The 16,082-nt window shown below is 45.0% G+C and overlaps 1 protein-coding gene across 3 annotated transcripts in view; it reads right to left on the reverse strand.

The window, feature by feature from the left end:
* The window catches only part of TMEFF1 (transmembrane protein with EGF like and two follistatin like domains 1), a 610,729-nt gene that overhangs the window by 256,733 nt on the left and 337,914 nt on the right, over positions 1-16,082 (reverse strand). The window lies entirely within an intron of this gene.

A 16,082-nucleotide genomic window follows, 5' to 3' on the forward strand; every position in this document is an offset into this window, starting at 1 on the left:
ATCTACAAACATTATTTTCCATTGAGATTTCACCCCCACAAAAATCAGATGCAAACCACGGATGCTTTGTACCCATGTCAATATTAAAAGGGAAAGTATATCTGTATTTTCAAATAAAAGCCATGAATATGCGAAGGTAAAGATCCCATTTCTGGATAGATTCACGGTGTTAATGGAACCTCTATGGTGGCTCTTGTTTTGCTTTCCATAAACATCTTTCTTCAGACTATGCTGAATACCTTTTTGACCACCCTATTTATTTCCTGAATACCATCTTGTGACAGCTGTTATTCGGGACAACACCAAAATAAAGTGAAGCAAAAATAAATAGCTGTAGCTGGGTTTAATTAATTGAAGCAAAATTGTAGAACCATTAACTTTTGAAATCACTTCTTCAGATGAAAATATAGAATGATAACTAATTTATGGTGCTCTGTTGTCTACAGAGTGCAAAACATTTCAGGTCCAACATCACTTTTTTGTTGAGAATTTTATTTTATGCCTGAGAAGATGTTGATTAAAGTTGTGAAAGCTTCTATTTCTTTTTATTTTTTTTTAACATATTTTTATTGAGTTTATAGAGAATTCAAAAGCAGACAACATTATACATAACAAAGTCACCGTTAACAGCATTTTTACCTTGAGGGAATGACCAGTTAACAGACACCTGCAATAAGTCCAGCATATAGTATGCACTGGAAAACAAATAAGTAAGTAAAAAGGAATAACATCTGTTAAGGCCTTGGCCTCGTTTGAGTCTTTTGAATCAATGAAGTCATTTACATCTTCTGAATCCTCTTCTTTTTTTTTCTCCCCCCCCCCCTGCTGTATCTCCTTTTACAATCTATAGTTACATCTACGTGCATAAACAGCAGCAGTCTCTCTCCTTGTATCCCGACAGACAACTCCTGATGTTAAAAAAAAACAAAATCATCATATATTGACAACGAAGCAAATATAATTGGATCATCTTATGGTAACCGCATGTGACCCAGTAAATGCCAAAGATGTATGAAAAACGAAAAAATCTTGTTAGTGAATGGCTAAGCCCCAGAGAATATACCCATCTTAAAATGCTTTGCCCCTAGCTGAACTGAACCAGAAAGCTAAGAGCTAACAGAACACATATCAGGTACAAGGACTAAATCATTACTGTGTTTGAAGTGTTTATGAATGACCAGCATTTAGAAAGCTGGATTGGGTATTTGATTGAAGGCGTTGGTGGTCTCCTGCCTTACTTTTAACTCTCCATAGGTTCCAGACGATCGATATGTTGAACTACCTCCGTAGGTTGAGCTTGCAGGTATGCAGACCATATGTCCCTTATAGCCTGTCTTTTCTGAGCAGTTAGGGTTCTGGCAGTCATATGCTCAAACGTAGCTATCTGCAAAAGTTTTCTATTCCAGTGAGGAAGACCTGGAGGGTCTGAAGATATCCAATTACTCACAATTATATGTTTAGCAGTAACGCCTGCCTTGTCTATGAAGAATAATTGTGAATATGTTAGGTTAGGCCGTATACTATGATTAAGACCAAACAACCACAACATAGGGTCTATGGGAAGAGTACAATTACACACCTGTGAGCATGTGCCGATAACATCCAGCCAGAACTTCCTAACCTTTGTACAGGTCCAAAAACAATGGAAATAATCACCTTCTACAATGTTACATTTTAGGCAAAGGGGAGAGGTGGCAATCCCCATCTTAAAAGCTGCAGTGCTAGTACAGTATAATTGCCAAAGAAATTTGAATTGCAATTCCCTCAAAGTAGCGTTTTCGGTTATTTTTACACTTTTTAGTAGGTATTGCTTGATTATTGTTGGTGTTAAGGAAATCTCTGGGTAGTTAGACCACCTTCTCATCACTTCTTCGTATGTGGTGGGGTTTAGATAGGAGTGCATGAGTTTGGAAAAAACCGAACAGGAATATTTCACTGTTGATCTAGAACAAAGCAGCACTTCCAGAAATTGTTGATGACCGGAAGAAAGTGGAGTTGGGTATGTGTGCATAATATAGTGTCTAAGTTGAAGGTAAGCATAAAAATCCTCTCTTGGGATGCCATACTGGGCCTGTAATTCTTGGAAACAGTACATCGTGTTGGAGTCCCTAGGGAAGAGTTGTGACACTCTGACTAACCCTCTCTGGGCCCATGTGTGAAAAACTGATTGACCTCTTCCTGGCAAAAATTGTGGATTGTCGCATATTTCTGTTAAGATGGATGAGCTCCTTAAGGCACCCAGTTTGGCACATAGATACCCCCATGCTTGTCTACTTGATTGCAGGATTAAGTATCCCTTACACGTCTGGGGTATTTGGTGTGATTTCAATTGTAAAAGTGTCAGCAACGAATAATGGCCGAGCCAACCTCGAATGTAAGCTGTTGGGGAAAAGTACTCCCTGCCTAACGTCCAATCCCTGATATGTCTCAGCATGCAAACCAAGTTATAGTCGCGAAAATTAGGACACGCTAATCCTCCATTAGCTGTACGAAGTTGTAAGAACCTCAACGCAAGTCGTGATTTTTTCCCCCGCCATATAAATCTCCTTAAATTTTTATTGATTAAACCCAGATCCCGACCTTTTAACCATATTGGTAGCATTTGGAGAAGATATAACCACCGGGGTAGTTCCACCATCTTAAATAAGTGTATTCTCCCTGTTAGGGAAAGCGGGAGAGAGATCCAATTAGTAACTCGTGTTTCCAATTTCTGGAGCATGGGTTTTACATTTACATCGTAAATAGTCAAAATGGAGCTGGGGATAGAAACCCCCAAATATTTAAGTTGTTTGCTGGCCCATTTAAGAGGAAAAACTGAGCCCCACGAGATCTGCAGATTCCCATAAATCTCCAATGCTTCCGACTTGTCTGCATTGATTTTTAGACCGGAAAAAGTTCCATACCAAGGGCAGTGATTTTTGTGGTTGTGTTAGATAAATGAGTATGTCATCAGCAAAAGCTGCCACCTTAAACGTGTGGCCTGCTTGTGTGAGACCAGCAATTGAAGTGTCCTCAAAGATAATGCGTAATAATGGGTCTATTGCCATAATGTATAAGAGAGGTGAAAGAGGGCATCCTTAAGCTTCTATTTCTTAACCATTCTTACACATAAGAATCTAAACTGAGGAGATCTTGTGTTGGCTACTTTCAACCATCACACTCATTCATGTAAGACACAAACCTAGCAGAAACACATAGAGTTCACTTACAAAATATTTTTAAAAATAAATGTGTCAGGGAATGCAAGCCGTCTCTAATATATTTACTATCCCAACTATCACTATGCCTCAACCAAGCCAAAACAGAAATCCTTCACATCCACGATGACCGTCCCTCTTATCCCCTCAAGTGCACCCCCTCCAACCACCCAGGAACCTCAATCAACATGGGAGTGCCACAGATCTCACAAATCTCACTCACTCCATCCACAAGAAACCTAGGAGTAACAATTGACAGCCAACTCAACTTTCAACGACACATCTCCAATACAATTAAGGATGGATTCTTCAAACTCCAAACCCTGAAAAAACTTAAACCCCTTCTCCAAGCGCACGACTTCCGAACAGTCCTTCAATCAATTATCCTCTCAAAACTCGACTACTGCAACTCCCTTCTCATCGGCCTACCAGAAATCCACATCAGACCCCTCCAAGTTCTACAAAACGCCGCCGCCAGAATCATCACCAACAACAAAAAATCCTCCCACATCACACCTACCCTCAAAGAACTCCACTGGCTACCCATCACACAAAGAATCCATTACAAAACACTCACCCTCATGCACAAAAAAATACACAACAACAAAATGAACTGGCTAAACAACGCAATACATCCACACCCCACACAAAGAACCCTCAGATCCACCAACACTGGCCTCCTAGCCATCCCCAATCTCAAATCTGCACACCTCAACGCAACCCGCAAACGAGCCATAACAATAGCGGGACCCACCCTATGGAACACCCTCCCCACCTGTCTCAGAAATGAACCATCACTGCAAACCTTCAAAAAACACCTAAAAACATGGCTGTTTTTAAAAGCCTTCCCACCCGACCCTTAACCTGCCCGAACGCAACACACCTCATCCCATACTCAAGTCTTCTCACCCCCCTGAATCCCTCACTCCGCTACTTCCTCCCACCCCACCTTCCCCCCTCCCTTCCCTCATCCCCCCACCTCTATTCCTAAATTACCTAACCAACAAGTCCCTAATCCTAAATTTATTTTATCAACAACACATTCATGTACATATGTTATTTTCTATAACCTTTTGTTATATCCTATAACCTTTTGTTCCATGTACCACTGTTATAATATGTTATAATTTTTTTTTTTTTTGGTTACCATGTTATAATGTAAAATAGGGCGGACTACGCCCTATTCTCTTGGTTATCTGGAAACCGATGTGATATCTCGATTGAATGTCGGTATATAAAAGAAATAAATAATAATAATAATAATAATAATATTGCCCTCGTAATTTCAATATTCAATGGCTTTTGGAGGGGTTTTGTATTTTTTATTCCTCCCTGTGTGATAACCCTACCTTTTGGGGTATAAATTGCCTAGGAGCATACCCAGAACTTCAGAGGGTTAGGGCTGGCTGAAGCAGCCAAGAGGGAAGGAGGCAGCTAAAGATTCCTACAGGAGCTCAAGCAAGAGGAGTTAGTATTTTGATATTTTGATATTCCCTCCAGGATTTCAAATATGTTGGGCGAGCTTTGGATCCTCTCAGAATCTATGAGAAGGAGAGAGGCATTTTGGGACTTTCTAAAGGGTCTCAAAAAAAGAGTGTTGAGTATTTATTGGATGAGCCTCTGTACATTACTTTGGTAATTTTGGTATTCAAGGAACGTATGAATTAAAGGATTTTTTGGACTTTGACTTGACCAGTCTGAAGGGACGGGTGTGCCCCCAGTATCCCTGAGGATTTGGGGCAAGAGTCTGATTGCCTGAACGATCTGAAGAATTAAGGGGAAGAAGATATTGATACTTTTTTGATACAAGGACTCAAAGAGCCTTGAGAACATGATACAGTTTTTCCAGTTTGAAGAAAAGTAAAAACTTGGACAATTGCATTTGGATGTTTTTGTATGTGGGGACAGTTGTCCTGCAGTTTTTGTACTTGGGGATTTTCTTTTATTTGCTGATTTACTTTATGCTGGAACCCCATTCCAGTTTTCCCAGATTGCAAAGGGAGCAGTTTTTCTCCATGGATAATGGTGCAAGAGAAGTGAGAAGGGAGGTAACAATTAAGATGGACAAATTAACAATCATCTTCATTGCTAATATATTTTTGATTCTGTCCTTTATTTTTGACATTGTGACATGGATTATTTTGTTTAAGTTGCAGTAAAGACTATTTAATTTGAACACCATTCTTGGACTCCTGAGTTTGCTCTTCCTGATCTTCCTGCCTGTATTGCCTTCATTGCACCTTCTCTAAACTGTTTGGCACTTGTTGGAGGTCCTCTGTCTTTAGTGTGAGCATTAAGAGTAAAGAGTGGATAGACATACCAGAGGGCCCCAGAAGATTATTCTTCCTACCTGTCCAGACTGAACACGGACCTGTACCACCCCAAAGTGACAGATAAAGAGCCCAACTTGGGGACTGGTTACATAAGATATGTATCCAGAATATAACATTAACTGAAAACCAATATTGTATGTAATAAACTATATAGTGACTTTCATTAAAAAAATATTTCATGCTTATTGTGATGAAGAGATGGGATCCTTAACCTAGGTCTCTCCAAGAAAGGAAGGTAGGATGTAGAAAAACTACACATAAAGAAATATAATTCTGGATAAAAGGCCTAAGGAAAGATGATCAACGTTCTGGACTACACAATGACTAAAGAGAGTTATCCTGTTTAAAAGCTGTATTAAGAGGTAGAGAATGAGCACATAACAAGAGAGGCATGAAGATTAGGGTGGAGAAAGAAAGCTCCCAGGTGCTTTTAACGAGCCCAAAAATCACATAGAAGTAGAAAGGTGTTAGCAAAGAAATAAATAGTGCAGAAAGCTGGAGTTAAACTAAAGGAGGCGAAAAGTATAGAAATTCAACTGCCAGAAATTTCCCCGAGCCTAAAGTGAAGGATGTGGAATATATTGAGGGCCTTGCAGCTTTAAGGTATTAAATAGGAGAACTAGTCTCTGTAATACAGCTTTTAAACAGGATAACTCTCTTTAGTCATTGTGTGGGAGGTTGGTAGCAGTGATTATTATTTTGCTACTATGGGAGGTGATGATTTCTAGAACAATGCCAGGTTTGAAATACTACTATAATCAGAGTTTAGCTAGCTAGCTATCTATATAATGTGCTTCGTAAGAAGTGGTTCTGACTGTCTTGTTTAGGTACTTGACAAATTCTTGTAGCCTGGATTGGTCACTGTTGGAAAAAGGATGGTGGGCTTGATGGACCCTCGGTCTGACCTAGTATGGCAACTTCTTATGTTCTTATGTCTACAGCAGAGGACTGGAAAGCTCATTTGCTTACTTCTCCCAGTAGCCCCAGAAGAGGACTCCAGCAGAAACAGAGCTTCAGCTTCCAGAGCCCCATATTGTTTTCATTTTCAGAGAACTGGAAGGTTCATTTGAATACTTCTCTTAGCAGCCCCAATGGAGGACACCAGAGGACACTGTGAACCATCTAGGTTTCAGCTTTCATAGTCCCCTGCACTTTTTCTAGCATTAGACAGCTTGAAAACTTATTGTATACTTCTCCCAGCAGCCCCAGCAGATGACACTGTGAGCTATCTAGGTTTGAGCATTCACAGCCCCTACATTCATTCTAGCAGCAGAAAACTAGAAAGCTCATCTGTATGCATCTCTCATTGGCTCAAGCAGAGGACACTAGAGGATACTGACAACCATCTAGGTTTCAGCTCTCACAGCCTAGCTTCCACATCCCCTTATTTCCAGCAGTAGAAGATCGGACGCTATGCACCAAAACACCATTTTCTATCAATTTTCAGCAACAGATTTATTTATTTGGTAATAATAGAGAATTAATTCAAAACAAGGGTCATTAAAGTGTGTAACTGGGTAGTTATAAGTAGATTAAATGTAGTTTCTGGAGGATCACTGACAAATTTAAAATAAACCAATAGATTAAAAGTACTTTAGATTAATTTGAACATCCCTACTCCCTTAGAAATGTTAAATTGCTAACAAGTGATCAAAACTAAGATGCAGTCAATAGTATAGCAGTGAGGGGAGCTATCCAGTCTTTTGCACTGAGTGCCATATGTGTGATTATCTCCTGGTTGGGGAAAGGTTGTATGTGTGCATTTGGTGCAAAGAACTCCTAGACCTCAGAGAATGAGTGCAATACTGGAGGCTAGAATAGCTGGGGCTTTGGCTGGGGCTGGTGGGGTATGGGCAGGTAGGTTATGCTGGGACTGGGGGAAGGGGCTTGGCCTATGGGACTGGCTCTGCTGGGGCTGGGGGAGTGAAGGCTCTGCTGGGCAATGTGAGTAGGTTATGCTGGGGCTGGGGCTGGGGCTGCAGGGTTGGAAGCAGGCTGTGCTGAGGCTGAAAGAGGAAGGGCAGATTTCTGGGGCTGGGCAGGGTTTTTGGAGGCTGGAGGGGGAGGGCAATAAATAGGAACCTCCGGGGAATTTCCATGGGTGACTGTACTGCAGTTTAGGCTGGGAGGAGTAGCCTGGGCTGGAGCTGAGGGGGAGGGAACAGGGCCAAATCAGAGGAAGGGCCAACTGGGCATTCACCCAGGGCACCTACTGCTAGGGTGCTGAAATCTCAGGGACAGACAATCAGTATCTCAAGAATTGCCTTGGGCTCTTTGTGCGCAGCTCGCACATGAAAATCCTTCCCGCTACTGCTGACCCGATCATTTTGTCTATATTTCTCCCTTCTCAGCAGTGAGTTCATGGGTGGAAATGCCTTCACATATGTCTCCCCTCCCCAAGGAATACCCGGAGCCTCAGTCAGACTGGAGGGACCTGACAGGCCGTCATGGATCCCATCTCACAATGGTGGAAAGTAGGGGTGTGCATTCGTTTTGAACAAATGTAAAACGCAACTTTTTTTTTTTTTAACTTAAAAAAGTGATGAGGCGAAAACGATCGGATTTCCAACTTATTCAACATAGCTATGTTGAATACGTTGGAAATCGCGATTGTTGATCCTAAATAAAAATTTAAACCCCTCACCCTCCTTAATCCCCCCCCCCCCCAAGACTTACCAAAACTCCCTGGTGGTCCAGCAGGCAGTCAGGATGCCATTTCTGAACTCCTTTGCGAGGAGCACGTGACGTCGGCGTCACGTGATTCCCAGCGCGTTCGCTCCGGGACCCTCGTTGCACCCAAAAGGAACTTTTGGCCAGCTTGGGGGGGGGGGGGATTAAGGAGGGTGAGGGGTTTAAATTTTTATTTGCACGTGTGGACATAGACTCAACTTATGGAATTCTCCATATGTCCATATTGACCGAAATTGACCCCCCCCCCCCCCCCCTTTCGACTTATGGACTTATGAACATAAACTTTTGGTCTGCACATCCCTAGTGGAAAGCAAGGATAAGTTGCTGCAGAATCCATTCCATGGCAGTCAAAGACAGGAAGGATAGGTCACCGTGGAGTCTATCCTGCAGTGGCCAAAGAGGTTTAGAAGGGAGGGGGAGGCCTTAGAGAAAGAGTATTGTGTGTATATATGTCAGAGAGAGACAGCCTGTGAGAGTATATGAGAAAGAGCCTACATATGTGTATAAAAACCTGCATGTATAAGAGAGAGAGAGCCTGCATGTATGGGTGAGAGTCTACATCTGCATGAGAAAAAGAGTGAGCCTGTGTCTATACAAGAAAAAGAGAGACAGAGCAAGCCTGTGTGTGTTTGTGAGAGCCTGTGTGAATATATGAGAGCCTATAGGTGTGTGTGAAAGCCTGCATGTGTAAGAGAGAGAGTGAGCCTTTGTATGTATGAGAGAATGAGAATATTATTATTATTATTTAACGGTTTTATATACCGACGTTCATTGGTGATATCACATCGATGTACATTAAATGCAAAATACGCTTGTGAAGCGCTTGACAGAGAGTATTGCGCTTGACAAAGAATATGCATGTATGTGTGAAAACCTGTATGTTTATGAGAGCCTGCATGTAAGTGTGTGAAAGCCTGAATGTGTGAGAGAGCACCTCTGTGCATGTGTATGTGAAAACCTGCATGTGTATGCGAGATAACCTGCATGTATGTGTGTGTGAGAGCCTATGTATGTATAACAGACAGAGCCTGTGTGTGTGTGTGTGTGTGTGTGTGTGTGAAGGGGAGAGAGGGAGTATGTGTAAGAGGGAGAAAGGGAGTGAGTGTGAGAGCATTTGAGAGTCTATGAAAGAATGAACATGAGTTAGTGTGTGTGTGTGTAAGAGAGAGGATTACGTTTGTGCAGCCCTACTCCCTCAATTTCACAATAATCTCAGGGAGACTAGAAATCAAAAGATCTCAAGCAGATTTTTTAATCCTTAATGGTTTTAATTTTGGGGTGTTATTTCATGTATCTGTTTTGCAATATTTTTTTTGAGTTTGGGAAATATTAGAACATGTTTATGTGAGTTCTTAATTTATTTTATTTACCCATATATCACATCAGTTTACATTCAGGTACTGTAGGTATTTCCCTGTCCCCAGAGGGCTTACAGTCTAAGTTTGTACGTGAGGCAATGGAGGATAAAGTGACTTACCCAAGGTCACAAGGAGCAAAAGCGGGACTCAAACCCTGGTCACCTGGTTCATAGCCCACAGCGTATATTCTATTCATCAGCTGTTTTGACATATTCTTTTAATTAGTATGGTTTTAATATTATGAATGATGTTTTATAACTCTTGAATGTATTGTTTGATTTTTGTGAGGAATTGTTATGATTCCTGCCTGCGGAGCTACTCTCTGCGAGCAGGCCTCTCCACCCACCTGGTCTCCCCGACGCGGCAGGATGCCGTCAATTCCGTTTGCCACGGCCCAGAGGCCGTGGTTGTCTTCGTCCCTGTGCGGCAGGGCCGACGCCACCACTGCCGCTCCTCTTTCGCAGCAGGAAGCCGCACCTGGGGTCCTTGTTGGGCAGGGAGGCTGCCTCTGCTAGCGCCTGCCTCTCCCTGCCTTCTTCACGGCCTAGTGCCACCGCCGAGACCTGCGGCCTGGAGGCCGCATCTTCCAGCCCTCCTGCAGCAGGGAGCCGCCGCCCTGGATTCCCTTCAAGTGGGAGGGGAAAGCCCGCTGCCACTCTGACATCATCGTGCGGCCTGGAGGCCGCCCCGAAGCCTGCCTGCTCCTGCGTGGCCAGGTGCCGCTGTCCGTGGTGCTGCAGCCTCCCTCTTCAGATTCAGCCTTTCCTTTAGGCGCCAGCGCGCGCCTCTTCACTACATTTAAAGGGCCAGCTCCAGGAAGTGCTGCTGGCCCCTCCTGATGATGACTTCCTGCTTCAGCCCTATAAAAGGGATTCCTCTTCAGTCTATCACCACCTTCGGATTGGGTTCCACAGTCGTCTGTGTCTTCTGACCGGTCCAGGTCCTCTGTGGTCTTCCGTGCTTTGATGGCTTCGTGTTCGCTGTCTTCATGTTCCTTTTTTCCCAGTCCTGATGTCCATGATGGCTTCATGTTGACTTGTTCCCGATCCTGATGTCCTTTTTCTTTGTAGTTCCAGGTTTCGTCTGCTTCCTGTGTTCCATGTCTTCATATCCTGAGGTCCCTTGTCCAGTGAGGTCCCTCGTCCAGGCCTCCTCATGTCTCAGCCTTCCTGATGTTCTTCTCCAGTACCTTCAAGTTTTCCTGGATCCGCCAACTCCTGTGGTCCTCCAGATAACACTTGCTCCGTCATTGGAATCTCGTCGCAGTTGGATCCGGTTCCTGCGCTCCGGAGTCTTCTTGTCCTGCCAGCTCCATGGTTCTCCGGGTGACACTTCTCTGTGATTGGAGTTGCTGGCAGCTGGATTGTTCCCTGCACTCCAGAGTCTTCTTGACTTGCCAGCCCCTGTGGTTCTCCGGATGACACCGGCTCCGTCATTGGAGTCTCACCTCGGCTGGATTCCTTTCCTGCGCTCGTCCCGCTCTCCATGTGGTCCGTGACCAGTCTCTTCAGGCTGTGTAGGGCGTGCAGTGGGACAGGGTGGTCTGCGACCAGCCCATTGGGTCCACCCGTGAAGGTGGGCTGTGTAGGGCGCCCTGAGAGACAGTGCCAATATCTACCTTCCTAGCTTCTCGCCTCGTCTGTGATGTCTTCACATCAGCCCTCATCTGTGATGTCGTCTGTGTTCCAAGGACTCCGTCTGCCCTCGTCCTCTGTCCAGCCTGCCGCCCATTGCCGTACCGAGCGGCAGGTCCGAAAGGGCTTGGAACGGTCGGAGGACTGTTCATCAATCAACATTGCGTTGTTGGTTGTCTGGGGCGTGCAGGACCGGTTGAGGGTCAGACCTTGTTCCCTAGTCCTTGCTTCAGCCTTGTCCTGCTCTCATTACCCATGCTCGCACCAGCTCACCTCCCGCGGTGTGGCTTGGGGCTCCTCTCTAGGTCATGCCGTGGCCCAAGGGCTCACTTCACCAGCCATAGAGATGACCGCACCCCTGTGCCTGTAACCATAGTCGAAGGCCGTCCATCCCTTGGTCCTTAGCAACAGTCGGAGGGCGTGCTCATGACAGGAATGATGTTTCTGTTTTTCCATTGTTTTACTGCATAATACAATCAGGCTTATTGCAGTTTCCAGTTCAGGTTTCGTCAACAACTTTCTATTTATACTTTATGGTCTCTAATCTGTATTTGGTGTCAGCCTGTCTGTGTTATGCATGTGTGAGGTATTCTGCTGTCACAGGGGTGGCCAACTGACATCTTGTGAGCTGCATGCACTGGCTGTGGTGTCAGTGAGTCTCCTGAAGAGTGTGGGTGCTGAGAAGTTGTGGGAATGGGAAAGGGAGAAGGGCTGCTGTAGGCTATAGAAGGGCTGGCAGAAAGCAAGAACTTTATATAATGTGGTAGTACTGGGGCGGGGGCCACTCATTGAGTGAGCGCATGAGCAGCAGCACAATAGCAGAATGTGTTTGTATGTGGGTGTATCTGTCTCTGTGATTGAGAGTGAATGTATGTATGTGTTTGTGTGTTTTGGTGTGCATCTCAGAGTCTAAAAGAGTGTGACTGTGTTTGTATACGAGAGAGAGTGAATATGTACTTATGTGTCTGTGTCTCTAAGATAAAGTACCTGTGTATGTGTGTACCTCTGTGTCTAAGAAAGAATGACTGTGTGTGTGTCTGTGTGTCCCTCTGTCTAAGAGAGGGTTACTGTGTATGTATGTGTCTCTGTGTCTGAGAGTGACTGTGTGTGTCTGTGTCTAAGAAAGTGACTATGTATGTCTGTTTGTCTGAGAGATTGTGACTGTGTTTGTTTCTGTCTCTGTATCTGAGAGACAGACAGAAAGAGAGTCAATGTGTGTATGTGTGTGTCTCTATGTCGGAGAGAGAATAACTCTATTTGTGTGTCTTTGTATTTGAGTGATTGTGTGTCTCTGTATCTGAACAAGATTGTGTGCATGTGTCTCTGTCCAAATGACTGTACGTATGTGTCTCTGTGTCTGACAAAGAGTGACTGTGTGTATGTCTGTCTGAGAGAGATTGACTGTGTGTGTATGTGTCTCTGTAACTGAGAGTGAATGTGTGATTGTGTGTGTGTCTATCTTTGTCAGAGAGTGACTGTGTGTGTCTCTATGTCTGAGAGTGACTGTGTGTTTCTGTCTAAGAGAGATTGTGTATTAGGGATGTGCACTGATTTTATTTTTGTGTTATTTTCGTTTCAGGTCATTTTTATAATGGTTCGGGAGGTATTTATTTTGGGTTTCCCTAATTTCGGAGTTAGTGCGCACTAACATGGATTAGTGCGCATTAACTCCATGTTAGTGAGCACTGTTCCGTTAGTGATCACTAACCAGTTTTCCTAATTTCGGGTTTGAGTGTGCACTAATGGGACTTTGGTGCGCACTAAATAGACATTAAGTTCGGTTAGTGTGCACTACCTAGTTTTCTTAATTTTGGAGTTAATGCACCCTAATTGGACTTAGTGTCTTCAAGTTAAGAGGCAGTCAATAGGAATGCAGAACCATACCTGTGTGTGTGTGTGTGTGTGGGTGTCTGTGTCTGAAAGAGAGTGACTCTGTGTCACACAGAGTGATTGTGTGTCTATGTCTGTGTGTATGTTTCTATGTCTGAAAGAGACTGTGTGTGTGTCTATGCATAGGAGCCAACTTTTGAAAATGACTGGGGGTGCTGACCTCAATACAAATTATAGATCCTTCAGCAAAAAAGAAAAAAACAGAACACAGTAGAGATGTGAATCGGAACCGAATCGGTTCGGATTCCGGTTCACATCATGTTTTTTTTTTCGTCCGGCCCGATCACGGTTTTGTTTATCAGCTGCGCCCGAGCCGATAAACAAAAAACCCACCCCGACCCTTTAAAACTAATCCCTTAGCTTCCCCCACCCTCCCGACCCCCCCAAAAAACTTTTTACAGGTATCTGGTGGTCCAATAGGGGTCCCGGGAGCGATCTCCCGCTCCCGGGCCGTCGGCTGCCACTAATCAAAATGGTACCGATGGCCTTTGCCCTTACCATGTGACAGGGTATCCATGCCATTGGCCGGCCCCTGTCACATGGTAGGAGCACTTGATGGCCCTCGCCATTTTTAAAGATAGCGCCGGCCATCCAGTACTCCCTCCATGTGACAGGGGCCGGCCAATGGCACGGATACCCTGTCACATGGTAAGGGTAAAAGCCATCGGCGCCAATTTGATTAGTGGCAGCCGACGGCCCGGGAGCAGGATATCACTCCCAGGACCCCCACTGGACCACCAAGTACCTGTAAAATGTTTTTAGGGGGGGGTCGGGAGGGTGAGGGAAGCAAAGTGATTAATTTTAAAGGGTTGGGGTGGGTTTAGGGGTTATTTTTATGTGCCATTTTTCCCGCCCTCCCCCAAAACGATAAGAGAACCCCCACGAACAATATCATGGGGTTTTCCTATCATTTTGGGGGAGCCCCCAATTTCTGACAATTTTGAAAATATCGTACGATATTTTCAATCATCCGAAGCCCGATTCACATCCCTAGAACACAGTGGGGTAGATTTTAAAAAAGTGCGCCTTCGCGTACTTTTGTTGGCGCACCAGGTGCAAACAAAAGTACGCTGGATTTTAGTAGATACGCGCGTATCTGCTAAAATCCAGGATCGGCGCGCACAAAGCTGCCAATTTCGTGTAGCCGGCACGCGCCGAGCCGCACAGCCTGCCGCCGTTCCCTCCAAGGGAACTCGCTTTCGCCCTCCCCTCACCTTCCCCTCCCTTCCTCTATCTAACCCACCCCCCCCCGGCCCTATCTAACCCACCCCCCCCCCAGCCCTATCTAAACCCCCCCTACCTTTGTCGGGGGATTTACGCCTCCCGGAGGGAGAAGTAAATCCCCGCGCGCCAGCAGGCCGCTAGCGCGCCGAGACGCAACCTGGGGGCGGTTCCGGAGGGCGCGGCCACGCCCCCGAACCGCCCCGGGCCGAAACCATGCCCCCGGGCCCACCCCTGAAACGCCGCGTCCCGCCCCCAAAACGCCGTGTCAATCGGCCCCGCCTCCGATATGCCCCCGACACGCCCCCCTCGAAAAACCCCGGGACTTACGCGAGTCCCGGGGCTCTGCGCGCGCCGGTAGGCCTATGGAACATAGGCGCACCGGCGCGCAAGGCCCTGCTCGCGTAAATCTGGGCGGATTTACGCGAGCAGGGCTTTTAAAATCCGCCCCAGTGGGTTTTGAATGCAACTGATTAGCCTCTATTTAAAATGTCCAGAGAGGAACAGATAATGTAAAATATTGGAAAGACTCATGTGGCCAAAACAAAAGCCAGGGAAGCACTCGAAGTCCCAAAATTCATTCTCCACAATTCATTCTTTCCAGTTATCCGTCTAAATGGCTTTTGAAAATCAACCTTGCTGTCTGTTACAACTCTAACTCTATATGGCGACCCCTTGAGGGTTAAGTATGAACATTTGTTGGCTATCATTTATACAGTTTATTACCTAGGTTGCTGGCTTTTGCTTTTATTTTTGTGTTGGTGTAACCCAGTTTTTGGAGATGATATATTTCTCCAGGGCACACAAAATTATATATATATATATAGGGACTATCATCCGCTGCCACAGGTCCCCTACTGATATTTCCTGGGGGTAAGTCCTTTCTATGGGGGAAAGCAAATGATTGTTGTCCAGACATTGAGGTATGCTGCTATGAAATGTACTTCCTGATGGTGGACGGGACAAAGGAGGCAGGACCACAGATCTGACTGTTCAAAAGTAAAATGTACTGATTTCTTTAGAAATGAATCAATGTTCAAGTGAAATAGATGGCTGTACAGATGAGTGTCCTTTCTCTCTCTCTCTATGTATGTGCCAGTGACTCAGGTTCCTGGGGATTCTTAACTCTCTTTGAGCAAGAGCTTCATGGTCCCCTACTCTGGAGGGCTCCTAATCTGCGGGGAGATCTTCTTAAAGAATTTAACAGTCCTAGCTGAGTTCCAGCCATCCTCACACCATTACCCAGCCTGCACCTGTGTCCCAGGGGAAGATCCTGAGGAGGGTCTTCTCTGATGCTCTTCTGTTTCTTTGAATTCTTTAGTGGAACCTCTCTGGAGGAAAGGCTTTGCTGTTAGGAGTCATGCTCTCTGCCCAATCCCCAAATTCAGAGGATGGGTGGCAAAAAGACCTCCGCTAAACAAAAAGAGAATACTTTTCTAATTGTCCAAAACCTTCTCGGATGGCCTGACACTGTAGCTCTTGTCTGTCTCTAGGAGGATACTGACAGATCTTCAGTGACCTGGCCTTGGGATTGGGGGGAGTGGGGGGTGGCCATCTCCAGGAGCACCAGGCTGTAACCCAGCTTAGTAATCTTTAAAATAATAAAAAAATCCTAACAAAGTATCTTTCTACAACCAGAGGAATACCCAACCTGGTAGGGAGTACATAGGAAGGAATATCCCCCAAAAAATACTGAGTGAGGGTTGGAAGCCTCACCTAAAAGAAACCCACTCAACAAATGCTCCCTTCTCCTCAAAA

Source organism: Rhinatrema bivittatum, chromosome 2 (genome assembly GCF_901001135.1).
Source record: "Rhinatrema bivittatum chromosome 2, aRhiBiv1.1, whole genome shotgun sequence".
Classification (NCBI taxonomy): Eukaryota; Metazoa; Chordata; class Amphibia; order Gymnophiona; family Rhinatrematidae; genus Rhinatrema; species Rhinatrema bivittatum.